At 45.0% G+C, this 14,315-nt stretch overlaps 1 long non-coding RNA gene across 2 annotated transcripts in view; it reads right to left on the bottom strand.

Annotated features, from left to right (window-relative positions):
* Window positions 1-14,315, bottom strand: part of LOC137378872 (uncharacterized) — a 97,986-nt gene that overhangs the window by 56,056 nt on the left and 27,615 nt on the right. The window lies entirely within an intron of this gene.

The raw sequence follows: 14,315 nt of genomic DNA, 5'->3' as shown, positions 1-14,315 counted from the left end.
ATCTGTGTATTACTGCTCTTACCCTTGCATGTTCTTCTTGGTTTGACCCATGAATCAGAACATCATCCATATGGCAGATGATCCCCCTAGGCCTTCCAGGATTCTCGACATCGTCCACTGGCATATCTCTAGTGCCGACATAACACCAAATGGCAATCTGTTGAAACAGTATCTACCAAAGGGCGGGATAAAGATAGTTAACAATTTAGACTAAAGGCAACTTCCAGAACCCACTATTTGCATCTAATTTGGTGAACATGGAGCTTTTCCCCAATTTGGCAAGACAGTTGTCAACTGAAACCATAGGGTGAATCTCTCTCTCTACAGCTTTATTGCATTGGGGAAGGTCTATACAAATCCTAACAGACCTGTTTGGTTTCCTTACTGGAACCATCCCAGAACACCACCTAGTGGATTTAGTGACTGTGGAAATAACTCCTTGGTTTAGCATGGCATTGATTTTCTTCTTTACCTTTTACAGGAGTGGGTGTGGGACCTTTCTCAATGTGAACAAACATATCAGTTCTGCCTCTTTGTTGAGAGTAATGTGATACACTGTTTTCAATTTTCTTAAAACTTCAAATAATTTGGGGAATTCAGCTCTAAAATCGCTGAGCTGGTTCTCTCATCCCTTGATCTCTTTCACTGCAGAACAGCTGTCAGGCTAAGCAAGCTTTCCTACCAAGTAGTGAATGGGGTTGGTTCTTTATAGCATATAGGGTTTCCTAAATGGTGTTTTTCCTGTGTGTTAAGAGTGTTTGTATTTTTCCTACAACCTTTAATTGAATCCCTCCTGGCTCGTATAATCTCTTGTTGGTTTTTCTAAGCCTTTCATTCTCAGCCATGGTGTTTTCTCAGATAGGACAGAAACTGATACTCCTGTAGCTAACTTGAAGTTGGTTTTATTTTTCCCCACTAAGATTTCTGCTTCCCAGCAACCTTCAATTTTCCAAGGAAGGAAATATTGATCGTTTGTTTCTCTTTTATTTCATCTACCTTTTTTCTAGTCTGTAGCGTTTGTTTCCTGCTGCAACAGACCTGCTGAAAGGGCTAGGTAAATTTCCCACCGGTGCCACTCCCAGCCAAACCTACTGCAATTCAGTGTTGCTGCCTGTTGACGTCTTTCCTGCCTTTCAGGCTTTCTGGCACTAATATTCTCGGTCTTCTCCACAGACTCAGCTGATTCTAGAATTTGAGAGGTTGAACTTCCCCAATTCCCCCTGAACTAGTAGTTGATTAAGTTTTCGGGCCTCTGCTCAACAGAATGGCTTTTTGCAAAGTCAAACCCTCTTTAGACTGAAGCTGGTCTGACAGCACTTCATCTATGACCCCGACTACTATTCTGTTCTGAATCAGTTCTTCTCGCAAGCACTCGTAGTTGCAATGCTCAGCTATTTTATACAGATCATTAATGAACGAATTGATACTTTCACCATCTTTTTGGGTGCATTTGTTGAATTTTGCCCTTTCCACAATGCTTTCTTTCTGCTCTTTCTGCAATTCTTTCTGCTCTTAAAGTATCCCTCCAAGGCTTTTAGTTCTTCGCCATATGGGGTTTCCTTTTCATTGATACCCAGGGTAGTTAGAATGTCATCCGCCCTGTTTCCCATGGCATAAAGTAAAACACTGACCTGTTCTCTGTGTGGTCATGCTGCTAGACCCGATGCAGAACATACCTGTTGAATCTTTGAATCCATCTCGGCCACACCTCAGCCTGGCTGGGCCTCACTGACTTTTCCATGCTGCTCTCCGATTGAATGATAGAAAAAGATCCAGTCTACGATTGCACTACTGTCAGTAGAATTACTAGTAACTAGAGTAGGACTTTGGGACTTTCAGAACTGCAGATACCATTTGAAGCTAAATACTTGTTGATTTGACTGGTCTGAACCTTTGCTTCACTATTGACACTACTGTGAGCTGTACATCTGTGAGTCGAACAACTCCCAGTCTGCACTTGATGCTCTCCCACAACTTCCTGTCATGAATGAGTTAGATGCAGAACTCTCATCACTGGAGCTCGAGAAGGTCATAGACTGTCTAGCGAACAGAAGGGCACCCAGCAAGGATGGAATCCCAATTGTCCACTTGGCAGGAGGCTGCAAATGTCAGCAATCACCTGAGGGGAAAGTCTAAGTCTAATTTAAATACTGAGCTATGACAGCTGCTTCTTTGCCTAAGTGAAAGGCTTTTGCTTACAGGACTTATTCTGAGAGTGTGCTTTCACTGTTTTGGAGGACATTTCTAAAGACTTTGGAGGTCATTTCTGCTACCTTGGAGTTTTTGCCTTTGATCTACACTTCCCTGCTGGCAGCTTTCATAGCAGCATGTGAGCAGCTTATGCAGCTTTACCTGAGAAATAAGAGCACCAGAAACAAAAACACAAGCAGCAGCAGGAGCAGCACCAACAGGAGCATCAGTAACCTTCTCCTTAAATACCTTCCGCTCCACAGGACAGAGGGGTAAGCACAGAGCGCCAGCTCGCAGGAGCGATACCCTCAGTACATGGTATACAGGCAGAAGATAAGCTTTCTGGACACAACTGAGCACCAATGCCTCAGGTGATTGCTGACATTTGCAGCCTCCTGCCAAGTGGACACGGTGGGCATGCATTACATGTGGCGGTCAAGGTCACCACAGCACTTAGTTTCTTCGCCTCTGGCTCCTTCTGAGGATCTGCGGGAAATGTTTGTAAATCTTACAATTTGCTGCCCACATTTGCATCTCCTCATTTACCAATTCAATGTTTGCTAAGGCTGGCACTTACGTGCACTTCGCCACTAATGAATGAAACCAGAATGTAAGGGTCCTCAGATTTGCTGCACTGGCTGGATTCCCACAGGTACAGGGAGTCATAGATGGAACACATGTGGCAATCCCCAGCAGTATTCTTCAACCGAAAGAGATTTCACTCCATCAACTGTCAGCTGGCCTGCAACCACTGAAAGATCATCTTGCATATCTGTGCAAGATATGCAGGAAGCTGCCATGATGTCTTCATTCTGCACCAGTCAAATCTCCCACGGATATTCTTACCTCCAAGCAGAGTCAGCAGATGGCTTCTTGGAGACAAGGACGATCCCATAATGAATTGGCTGATGACACCTGTGAGGAGCCCTATCACTGACTCCCAAGAAAGGTACAACCGAAGCCACATGAGCACAAGAGTGGCCATTAAGCAAGTCATCAGGATACTGAGGATGCAATTGAGGTGCCTGGACAGATCCGGGATGCCCTTCCGTATGCATCATCTAGGGTGTCCAGAACGATAGTGCTGTGCTGCAAAGGACCGGATCTGTAAAGGGAGGAAAGTGATGACCGCTGTGCATCTTCAGAGGAGGAAGCAGAGGAACAGCGTGACATGGCTCACTTAGCCGTCAGGAATGCCTGGATTGGAATGCTTCAGACACGCTTCGGCTAATCTGAGACAGTGTAGCTACATGGCACACCAATACTGAACTCAGTGTGCTCCATGTCCCAGTCCGCTACACAAAATAGTCCCACAATCAATAATCCATCCCTCTCAGGTCACCCATTTCGCATCTTCTACATTATTCATACCATTTTTCACAAAGCTGAAGGTCACTTGGCTGGCAGTAGACAACAATAGGGAGGATGGAACAATGGAGCTTTGAGTTAAAGTTTATGGTTGATAAATATTGAACATGGATGATAATTTAGCACAGTTTCAAACACCCAGGTGAATACCCTTGTGCAACTACAAATCCTTTCTCTTCCTTTTCCAATCACTCCTACGTGGTGCTACCCCTGTGGCTTCAGCAGAGCTAGAAGCAGGCTGCTCATTTCCTGCTATGATTGTTAAGATGCTCTTGGCTGTGTCCTCTGGGTTTTGGAACTCGTGATGGCCCTGCCAAAGACTGTCCTAGCTGCACAGCCAAACTTGATCATTGGGACAGGAGGCAGCATGTGGGGCTCTAACTGAGTGAGGAGGGGGAGGGGGGAAGGTGGGGGTCAAGAGGTCAGGAGTGGAAGCGCCTCGAGCAGACTCCCCACTTCCATGTGCACTTTCTCCAACTTCAGCTTATGGCCCATCCACATTTCCCTGCTAGCCAAAAGCTAGAGAACACTGTTCTGCACTTTAGTAATGTGCTGAACAGCCAAAACAAGGCTTTCCTCCATCCTGCTTAAGGTGTCAGACTGAGTGTACAGGCCATTGGTCAGGGCCAGCATGCACTCGGTTGACTGCCGCTTCTGATTTCCATGCAGATGGCCACTCTTTTGATGGGTACAGACATCAGCACAAAGGCCTGAGATATCATGACACTCATGCTGGAGACATATTCCTCCAATCTCTCTCTGATCTTGTGCAGTGTCTATGGAGAGACTAACATGAGCCTCACACATTTTCTGCTGCTGCTCCATAATAGTCTTCTTCATTGATGATCCCCGAGGCTCAGCATCTGCGTCTAGCTGAGCAGAGCTTTGAGGGTCACCATGTGATAACGCAAATAGCCGTGTTGGTGGCTATGCCAAGGTGTGCATATCTGAAGCTGGCGGAGGGTGTGCAGGAATCGTGTGATGGTGCTTCCTCAGAGTGAGCGATCTCCTCCAGCGGCATCTGCTCAGGGATGCTTGTGGGACCTGTGGGAGATGAGACACAAATTAGATTGACAGCTAAGAGGGTTCCAACTCATCATTGTCCAGATCATCATACTTCAGTGGTTGCTGATATCAATTCGACATGAGTAAGTGTAGTGCACTATGTGGCTGTGTGATATCTAATTCTGTCACCAAATAGCTAGGAGGGCCCCATCTCTCCATCTCCAATGCCCAGGCATAGAAACATAGAACCATAGAAAAGTTATGGCACAGAAGGAGGCCATTCAGCGCATCGTGTCCATGCCAGCCGAGAAGAAAAAAAATAGAGACTAGCCACCCAATCTAATCCCACCTTCCAACACCTGGTCCGTAACCTTGTTGGTTACAGCACTTCAGGTGCATGTCCAGGTACCTTTTAAAAGAATTGAGGGTTTCTGCCTCCATCACAGTTCCTGGCAGTGAATTCCAGAAACCCACCACCCTCTTGGTGAAAACGTTTCCCTCATGTCCCCTCTAATCCTTCTACCAGTCATCTTAAATAGTGCCCCCCGCTAGGGGAAACAGTTCCTTCCTGTCTACTCTATCTAGGCCCCTCATAATTTTGTACACCTCAATTAAGGTCACCCCTCAGCCTCCTCTGTTCTAAGGAAAACAACCCTAGCCTATCCAATCTTTCTTCATAGCTGCAACTTTCGAGCCCTGGCAACATTCTTGTAAATCTTCTCCGTACTCTTTCCAGACTCAGCTTATCGTTAGCATCTCCTCCGCAGCTGTCAAGGTGAAGATGACTTGAGGGCCACTTCCAGTTCTCTGCCTCTCCCTGGTGTTCTGTCGTTCCTTGCGAGAGAAGAGAGCAAAGAAGAGATCTCTAAGCTTGAGCTGTGGAATGTTTTGAGAAGAAGGAAGGACACTGTGTTGGGTCACTGTGAGGGATAGTTGTGGCATTGCAAAAAGATGAAGGTGCATGTCAGTGGTTGCTGATCAAATGGGGATGTGAAGAGATGCCAAGAGAGAGGGGGATGAGTTCACCTGCAAGCTATGCAGGTCCAAGGGGTAATGTGCAGGAGATGGCAGGGGAAGGCAGAGTCAGGGGGTTTGTATTTGACTGTAGCTTGCCACTCACCTTTCCTGCCCTGATCAGGTCATTAAACCTCTTCTGGCACTATATTCAGGAGCAAGGTACCACCCACTCCTGCTTCTGACCTTGTCTGCTACTTCCAACCATTCCTGCTTGTTCTCTGAGGCTGCCTTCTTCCTCCTGTCCACTGGGAATAGAACCTCCCTGCATGTTGACCCTCTATTTGTCCTATTCCTAGTTCAGTTCTGGCACTTCTAGAATGCTTCCTTTCAGGCCCTGGCAGGGTCCCTTTAAATAGCAGAGCTGAAACAGACTGATGCAGGTCGTTTTCATGTCTGCCCACTCTAATTGGCTGGGAAACATGGAAGTCAGATGCAAATGCCGTGGCTGAGTTAAAAGTCCACTGACTATTGCGCTGCTGAAACTTGTAGGTTCCCGACGAGCTCCCAGCCTCCCACGCAGCAAGTGGGTTAGATGGTTAAAATTCATATAAATCTCATCAGCGCCCCACCACTGAATCCAATATCCACCCCACCGTGACCACTGTGGTTACAGCAAGTACCATTTACAGAATGCACTGCAGCAACTTGACAAGCTTACTTCAACACCTCCCACCCCTGAGTGAAAGAACAGCAATGTCATAGGAACAACACCATGTGTAAGTTCCTCAGGGCTTTTTGCAACTGGTGTTTAATATAGAGGAGTATTGATTTATCACTGGGGTGAACAGTAAGTGGTAATCAGAAGGAAAGAAAAAAGAAAGACTTGCATTATAGTGCCTTTCACAACTTCAGGACATCCCAGCCAATGAAGTACTTTTTGAAGTGTAGTCTCTGTTGTAATGTAGGAAATGTGGCAGATAATTCACACACAGCAAACTCCCAAAACAACCAAGTGATAATGACCAGATCATCTGTTTTAGTGACATTGGTTGAGGGATAGATATTGCCCAGGATAGCAGGGAGAACTTCCCTGCTCTTCTTCAAAAAAGTGCCATGGTATCTTTTAAGCCCACCTGAAAGAGAAGATTGGGTATCGTTTAGCGTCTCTTCGGAAAGACAGCACCTCCAATGCTGAAAGGAAGCTTCCTTTACCAATATCTGACCTGAAGCCAAAAGGCTTCGTGAAGTCCAGAGTCAATGTTGAGCACTGCCAGACCTACAAAATATATATCACTGTACCCACAGCTGGTGGCTCGATCCTGCTTCTGGGCTGGGACATACCCAGCAATAGTGATTAGGAGTCTGGGATGTTGGTGGAAAAACACAGCCAGCTATTTAAGCCATTTCTCCAGGGATTTCATTAATCTTGCGTTGAAGAGATTGGGAGAATATGCAGAAAACTTTCCTCCAGATATTGTATCTGGCATTCATTAGTTTGACTTGCTAAGTTTTTCCTAACTGGGGAGAACCATCAGACATAATTATCAACATCAAAACTTTTCAAACCAGTAATATACATTCCACATATATTTCCTTTGTCTCTTATAAGATATAACCATCTTTAGACATTTAGCTAGACATCTTGGTTTGTACCAGGAACATTCATTATAAATATAAAAAAGATATACTGAACTCTTAAATAAACCTGCTTTAAAAAAAACTAATTTGTAGGTTCTGTGTCTAAGTGAAGGAGATCTTCAAGCAGCAACAGAGTTGTATGCTTTTTGTTTTAAACTCTCTCTTTTGAGTTTAGAATTGTATGCCTCTTAGTATAGGTGATTTGTGCAAATTTGTTTGCATTTTTGTGTGCATTTACTTAGTAGGGATTTGTACAATGTTTTCTGCAACTTATATCAGAATTTCTGATTATTGAAATTCCACTCTTCCTGATTCTGTGATTCTCTGTTCCTGTCTCTAATGCTGGGTGCTCTTGCTCTCTATGATGCAGGCTACTCCATTTTTCCACCATGTCAGCTGTTTATATTTCTTATTCAATTGCTTTGGTTTGAAGGGCCTGGTTATCTGGGAAAAGCTCCGTTTTCAGCCCCCTCCTTTATGGTGGATTTGGAAAGGAGACCATAGGCCTGCATGCCTATGAAATTGAAACTGGAGAACTAAGATTTTAACCCCTCATGCCTGCCATAAATAGAGTGGTGGAGCCTCTAATATGGAGTGTTGTGCCTTACTCCCAACCTCCAACCCCGTTCACACTGGAATCACCCTGGCCACCATTTTGACTGCTTACTGCAGTTAAGTGGCTGAGGCGGTCACCAGATGTGACCAGGAATCTCATGAATCAATGCAAATCAAAGTCCCATGATGTCAATGGAACACTGCATGCTTTGTAACCGAGTCCTGAACAGAGAAGCAACAAAGGCTTTCCTGCCAGGTGAAAGCAGATCAATAGCTGATGGGAAGGATAAAGAGACCCTCCAAGGTAAGTGAAACACTTTCCTCTGTCAGGCCAAGAGGACCAGGTGTGCTCCTACGGGCATCACATGGAAAGTTATGGCCTCCCCTGCCCTGGACTCTCCAATTCCCTCCCATAAGGAACTCCTGAAGTTCTGTCCCCATGACTTCCCTGCTTGTCGGTGAGCCTTCCTTTGGGGTCCTTCAGGCTGCCTGACCTTTCTGGCATAGACAATATTATCTTAAATTCATAAGTGCATGGTCTACTAAGGGTTGTGCTTCTTGCATGTTTCATTTGAAAATAAATTATAGAATTTTCTTAAATGCAACTTTAAAAATAAAAATATACCATAAATGTTTATAGAATTTACCCTAATACCAAATCTAATCTCTATCACCCAAACACATGACCTGATGTCAAAAGCTGTAATATTCAGAAATTAAGAACTACTGAAATGAAATTGTCCAAAGACCAGTTCTTTAAGAGCTACTAAGAGTTACTAATCTGGGACCAGAATTAGATGCACAAACCGTTTCCATTTCAAAACATTTATGAGAAAGGGAAGTATTCAGGACTATGATTGCACCATGCTCTATTTTAGAATACGTGACTGACATTAATAAACTTCAGAAATATTGCAAATCCTTCTAACACTTGGCTGCATTTAATAATATGGCAGCAACACCACATTGTTCATTTCTTTGTTCCTGTTACAGGTTACTGTACTAATTTATGTGCATATTTATGCAATTTATTGAAACAATTATGTTTACAGCAGAGGAAAAGATTACTGTACTATGGACTCATGGGACACACAAACAAATGGGAATCCCGGGCAGGATAAAGTGGTACTTCTTGCAGTGATCCATACTGTGAGACTTGAGTTTCCCACCAATTGAACCAAGGGAGTAAACCAAATAAACCAATACTTTTCCTACATTTCCAAAAAGAAAGCTTTTAGCATGTTTATGTTTCACAGTGTATGCAACATAAAAGGAAATCAAGATGCACCTATTAAAATGGCACACATTTACACTATTTCTATGCTTGCTGAAAATTAAATACCAAATCCTGTCACCAAAGTAACACACTAAACCGATTGTAACTACTGATGGAGGAGCAGGCACCTGTGGGCAGAGTCTTCCCAGCTTGAGATCCGAGTCATTTGAATGCCTGAGCTTCATCTACATCCACCAGTGAGCAGAACAGCTTGCTGGTTGTGCAAGTTGGGAAGTTGGTCATTCCCAGGCTATGAAAATCGAAGAAATTATGTTCCTCCTGGGCCCACCATTAGCTTGTAATAAATTTCCACAGGCATTTTCTCAGTGGCTCCCAATGGACATCTTTAAGTATCTTTAAGTTAGACTGCTCACTCTCTGGTACAAATGGACGGAGTATGCATATTTGTCTGCCTATGTGTATTTCGAAATTTTAAGTGAGACTCTATTCCATCAAAAGTGCTCCAACCTCCCATGTCTAAACTGTACCCAAGATGACAGCCACCCAAGAGGCAGTGTTAAAGAGGTGATAACTGACGAATACCATTTTCTAACCCATTTATATCGAGCTGATGTAGATAAATTTAGTTTTTTCTTGTCCTGCAATCAAATATCAGCTGCTTTGTTATGGTTGGTAATAATAACTTAAATAAAATAAAATACACCAGGCTAAAAATTCGATTAAGCCCATTGGCGATCCTGGAGATCATGATACACGATTATCCTGTGCCCAACTGAGTTGAGGCAGACAGCACGCAAACTTCGTGCAGCCTACTCATCAACATGATTGCGGAGTGCAGCCCGGCGGATGTCCTAGAGGGGTCAAGGACAGAATCTATTTAGTTAGAGCTAAGAAACAATAGAGGTACCTTTACACTATGAGTGTATTCTATAGGCCACCAACTAGTGGGAAAGTTATAGAGGAACAAATTTGCAAGGCAATTACAGAGAGGTGAAAAAATGATAGAGTAGTTATAATGGGAGATATTAATTATCCTATTATAAACTGTGATTGTAAAAGCGTAAAGGGCAGAAAGGGGAAGAGTTTCTAAAGCATGTTCAGGAGAATTTTCGAGAGAAGTCGTTTCCATTCCAGTGAGGAAGGAGGCATTGCTGGATCTGGTTCTGGGGAATGAGGTCAGTCAAGCGGATAAGGTGTCAGTGGGGGAACATTTAGAGGGCAGTGATCATAGTATCATAAGGTTTAGGTTAGCTATGGAAAAAGACAAGGAACAATGCAGAGTAAAAATAATTAATTGGGGAGAACCAATTTAGATGGGGAGAGAAAGGATTCCAAGTAAACTGGAATCAAAGATTGGCAGGCAAAACTGTTTTGGAACAATGGGCTGCCTTTATTGAGGAGATATTTCGGGTACAGTCGAGGTACATTCCCACAAGGGGGAAAAGGTAGGACAAACAAAGCCAGAGCTCGCAGGATAATGAAAGAGTTAGAGAGTAAGATGAAGCAGAAAAAGGATGTGTATGACAGATGCCAAGTGAGAACCAGGCTGAATATAGAAAGTTCAGAGAGGAAGAGAAAAAATAAATAAGAGAAGCAAAGAGAGAGTATGAGAAGAAAAACAAGAAATTCTGGAAATATTCATCAGGTCTGGCAGCATCTGAGGAGAGAGAAGTAGAGTTAACATTTCAGGTCAGTGACCCTGAAATGTTAACTCTGCTTCTCTCTCCTCAGATGCTGCCAACCTGCTCAGTGTTTCCAGCATTTCTTGTTCTTATTTCAGATTTCCAGCATCTGCAGTATTTTGCTTTCATTTTAGAGAATATGAGAAGAGACTGGCAGCTAACGTAAAAGGGAATCTAAAAGTATTCTGTAGGCATATGAATAGTAAAAGGGTGGTAAAAGAAGGAATGGGACCGATTTGGGATCAAAAATGGGTTTTACGCATGGAGGCAGAGGACATGGTTGAGGTACTAAATGAGTACTTCTCATCTGTCTTTACCAAGGAAGAAGATACTGCCAAGTTCATAGTGGAAGAGGAGGTAGATGAGTCACTGGATGGGTGAAAAACTCATAAAGAGGTATTAGAAAGGCTGGCTGTACTTATCGTTGATAGTCACTGGAACCCAATCAGATACATCCGAGGATACTGAAGGAAGTAAGGGTGGAGGCACTAGCCCTAAACTTGCAATCCTCCTTAGATACTGGGGTGGTGCCATAGGACTGGAGAATTGCAAATGTTACACCCTTGTTCAAAAAAGGGTGTAAGGATAAGCCCAGCAACTACAGGCCAGTCAGTCTAACCATGGTGTGAGAAAGTTTAGAAACGATAATCCAGGACAAAATTAACAGTCCCTTGGAGAAATGTGGATTAATTAAGGAAAGCCAGCATGGAGTTGTTAAGGACAAAAGGTGTTTAACTAATTTGATTGAGTTTTTTTGATAAGGTTACAGAGAGGGTTCATGTGGTTAATGCACTTTGTCGTGTACATGAACTTCCAACAGACTTCTCAGCAAGGCTGAAGCCTATGGAATAAGAAGGACAGTGGCAGCATGGATACGAAGTTGGCTGAGTGACAGGAAACAGAAAGTAGTGGAGAACCGTTGTTTTTCGGCCTGGAGGAAGGTATGTGGTGGGGTACCCAGGGGTCAATATTAGGACCACTGCTTTGCTTGATCTATATTAATGACCTAGACTTGGGTGGGCAGGGCACAATTTCAACATTTTTAGATGAAACAAAACTTGAAAATATTGCAAACTGTGAGGAGGATAGTGATAGACTTCAAGAGGACATAGACAGACTGGTGGAATGGGCATACACTTGTAATTTAATGCAGAAAAATGTGAAGTGATACATTTTGGTAGGAAGAATGAGGAGAGGCAATAAAAAATTAATGTTCCAATTATAAATGGGGTGCAGGAACAGAGGTACATGCGCACAAATCCTGCAGGACAGGTTGAGAAAGCAGTTAATAAGGCGTACGGGATCTGAGGCTTTATAAATAGAGACATAGTAATACCAGGTGGGCTCTCTGCAGGCTGGTCATGGGGTGGGGCTCTCCTGCTTGGGCAATCTGTGGCCCACAGAGGGCCTGCTGACGGCAAGGGCCACCACTGTTGAAAGAGCAACCCCTGCCCTCCACAACAACCACCCCTGCCGACTTTGCCGGGGCCAGTCGTGTAGGTCCTGGAGAGCCCGCCCAGTCACCTGTCTTCTTGGGGGTCCTTCATGGCCACTCCTCCGGGGCCGGCTGCAGTCCCAGCAGTGGTCACTGCTCCCAGTGCCGCTGCTGGCCCTCTGATTGGCCAGCAGCTCTTGGAGGTGGGCTCCTTGCCTTTAAAGGCACGGGAACCCCAAAGGCAGGCAGTTAACTGCCTGATTGACATTTAATCCCATTGAGGCTTCTGAAAATGGCCTCAGTGGAGTTGCTGCTGGCTTTCCAGCCGGTGGATGGGGCCATCAATGTGGTTGTTAAATTCAGCTCCCTGACTGTGTGGAGGAAGCAGATTCAATTGTGGCTTTCAGAAGGGAATTAGTTATTTATCTGGAGAAGGGAAAGGGCGGGTAAGTGGCATTAGCTGAGTTGCTCTTCCAGAGAGCTAGTATTGACACGCTGGGCCAAATGGCCTTCAGTGCTGTAACCATTCTATGATTTTATTTCAGGACTTTGGCCAAGAGGATGCTGTTCATTGCAGAGGGATTGAAAGGTAGGGAATTGTCAAGCAATGGTGATGTGAATATGTGATTTTAGGAGAACCGGAGTCTGCGTAGTCACTCACAGACAGCCAATCTAGAGCACAGGGCTCCTGGATGCCTCCTCCCTTCCTCTTCCTCTTTGCCTTCTGTCTCCTCTTTCTTTTTTTCCTTATCCTGAGGTGCCCACCAAAGGCCTGGTGACAAGGCTGCATCCTCATGAAACCAAGGCCATGGAGGACGCAGCAGAGAGCAACAAATCAGGAGACACACTTCAACGAATACAAGCGGGCTCCCCCCGAGAAGTTCAAGCAGGGGAATAATTGTGTCAGAATGCCAATGATTTGTTCCATGATGTTCCTGGTAGCAGCAAGGCTCTCATTGCATCCACAGTGTCCACCGCTATCGGGCGACGGAGGGGAGTCATGAGCCAGGTGTAGTGGGGATAGCCCACATCACTAGGTAGCCAACCCCAGTTCATCATGGTGGCTTAAATATGGCGGGAACAGCCAACTGCCGCAGGATAAAAGCATCACAGCTATTGCCAGGGTAGCAGGCATTCGCCGACATGATGACATACACAAACTGCATGTTCAGGGAGTGGTAGCTCTTGTGGTCGCAGTATATCTCCCTGTTCATAATTGGCACTTGCAGAGCATTGTACATGCAGTTGATCACATCCTGCACCTTTGGGAACCCTGCTACCCTGGCAAAACTACATGGCTGCTCTTCCTACTTTTCCCTGGTAAGAAAGAAGACTGTGAAGTACCCACTCCTCCTGTACAATCCTCTGTTATTTCCCTGATGCAATGATGCACAGCGAACGGTGATGTCCCTGTGAAATTGAGGCTGATGGTGATCTTCATGGCCACTGACAGCAACATCCACGCCCTGCTCTGTGGCTGCAGGTGCAGTTGTAGGAAGTGGCACAGTTCAGTGACCATCTACTTGATGAAATGAAGCCACCTCAAACACTGCTCCTGGCTGAGGTGGAAGTAGGAGAAGTGGTCCTTGAAGACCATCACCATGAAGGCCATGGTGAGTATGGCCTTCTATTGAGATCCCTACTCCTCCCACTGTGCATAGATTCCCCTTTCTGCTGCTTATGCTCCATTTCCCTGTCATGCTGCAGCCCAAGAGGGACTGCAACATGCTGCAGCCCAAGAGGGACTGCAACTATAGCTCTCAAGAGTGAAAGCTGGCTTTATGCTGACATGCCTTCAAACTCCTCTGAACTCCTTGGCAAAGTCCAGCACCACTCCCTTCTGCAGCAGCAAAATAAAGTCAAAAGCACCTCACCTGAAAATCCCATGCTGATGGCTTTAAATAGTACTTGTGGCAGTTGGTGGGGGTCCCGCGTGCAGCTGAATGCATGCACAGTTGGGAGTGTTTAAGAAAAGCCATTAACAGGACCTGCGAGCTCCAAAATGTCAGGGCGAGCGCCAAATCAATGTTGGACACTGTTTGTTATGATCTGTTATGATATTATGATCTGCCAACTCCCCATGCTTCCGGCACACATAGACCAAGCCTGGACTAGCACCCTAACAAGCACAATGCACTGTGCGGGCCACGCAGGAAGTGGCTGAAAGCAATTCAGACACCATTTTGCAAGCTCTGGGCTTCTGTCGCACTGGTGCAGTGGCACTATGGAGCCAAATGTTGTGGCCATG

Source organism: Heterodontus francisci, chromosome 17 (assembly GCF_036365525.1).
Source record: "Heterodontus francisci isolate sHetFra1 chromosome 17, sHetFra1.hap1, whole genome shotgun sequence".
Lineage (NCBI taxonomy): Eukaryota > Metazoa > Chordata > Chondrichthyes > Heterodontiformes > Heterodontidae > Heterodontus > Heterodontus francisci.
This window is presented reverse-complemented; position numbering and strand designations above follow the sequence as displayed.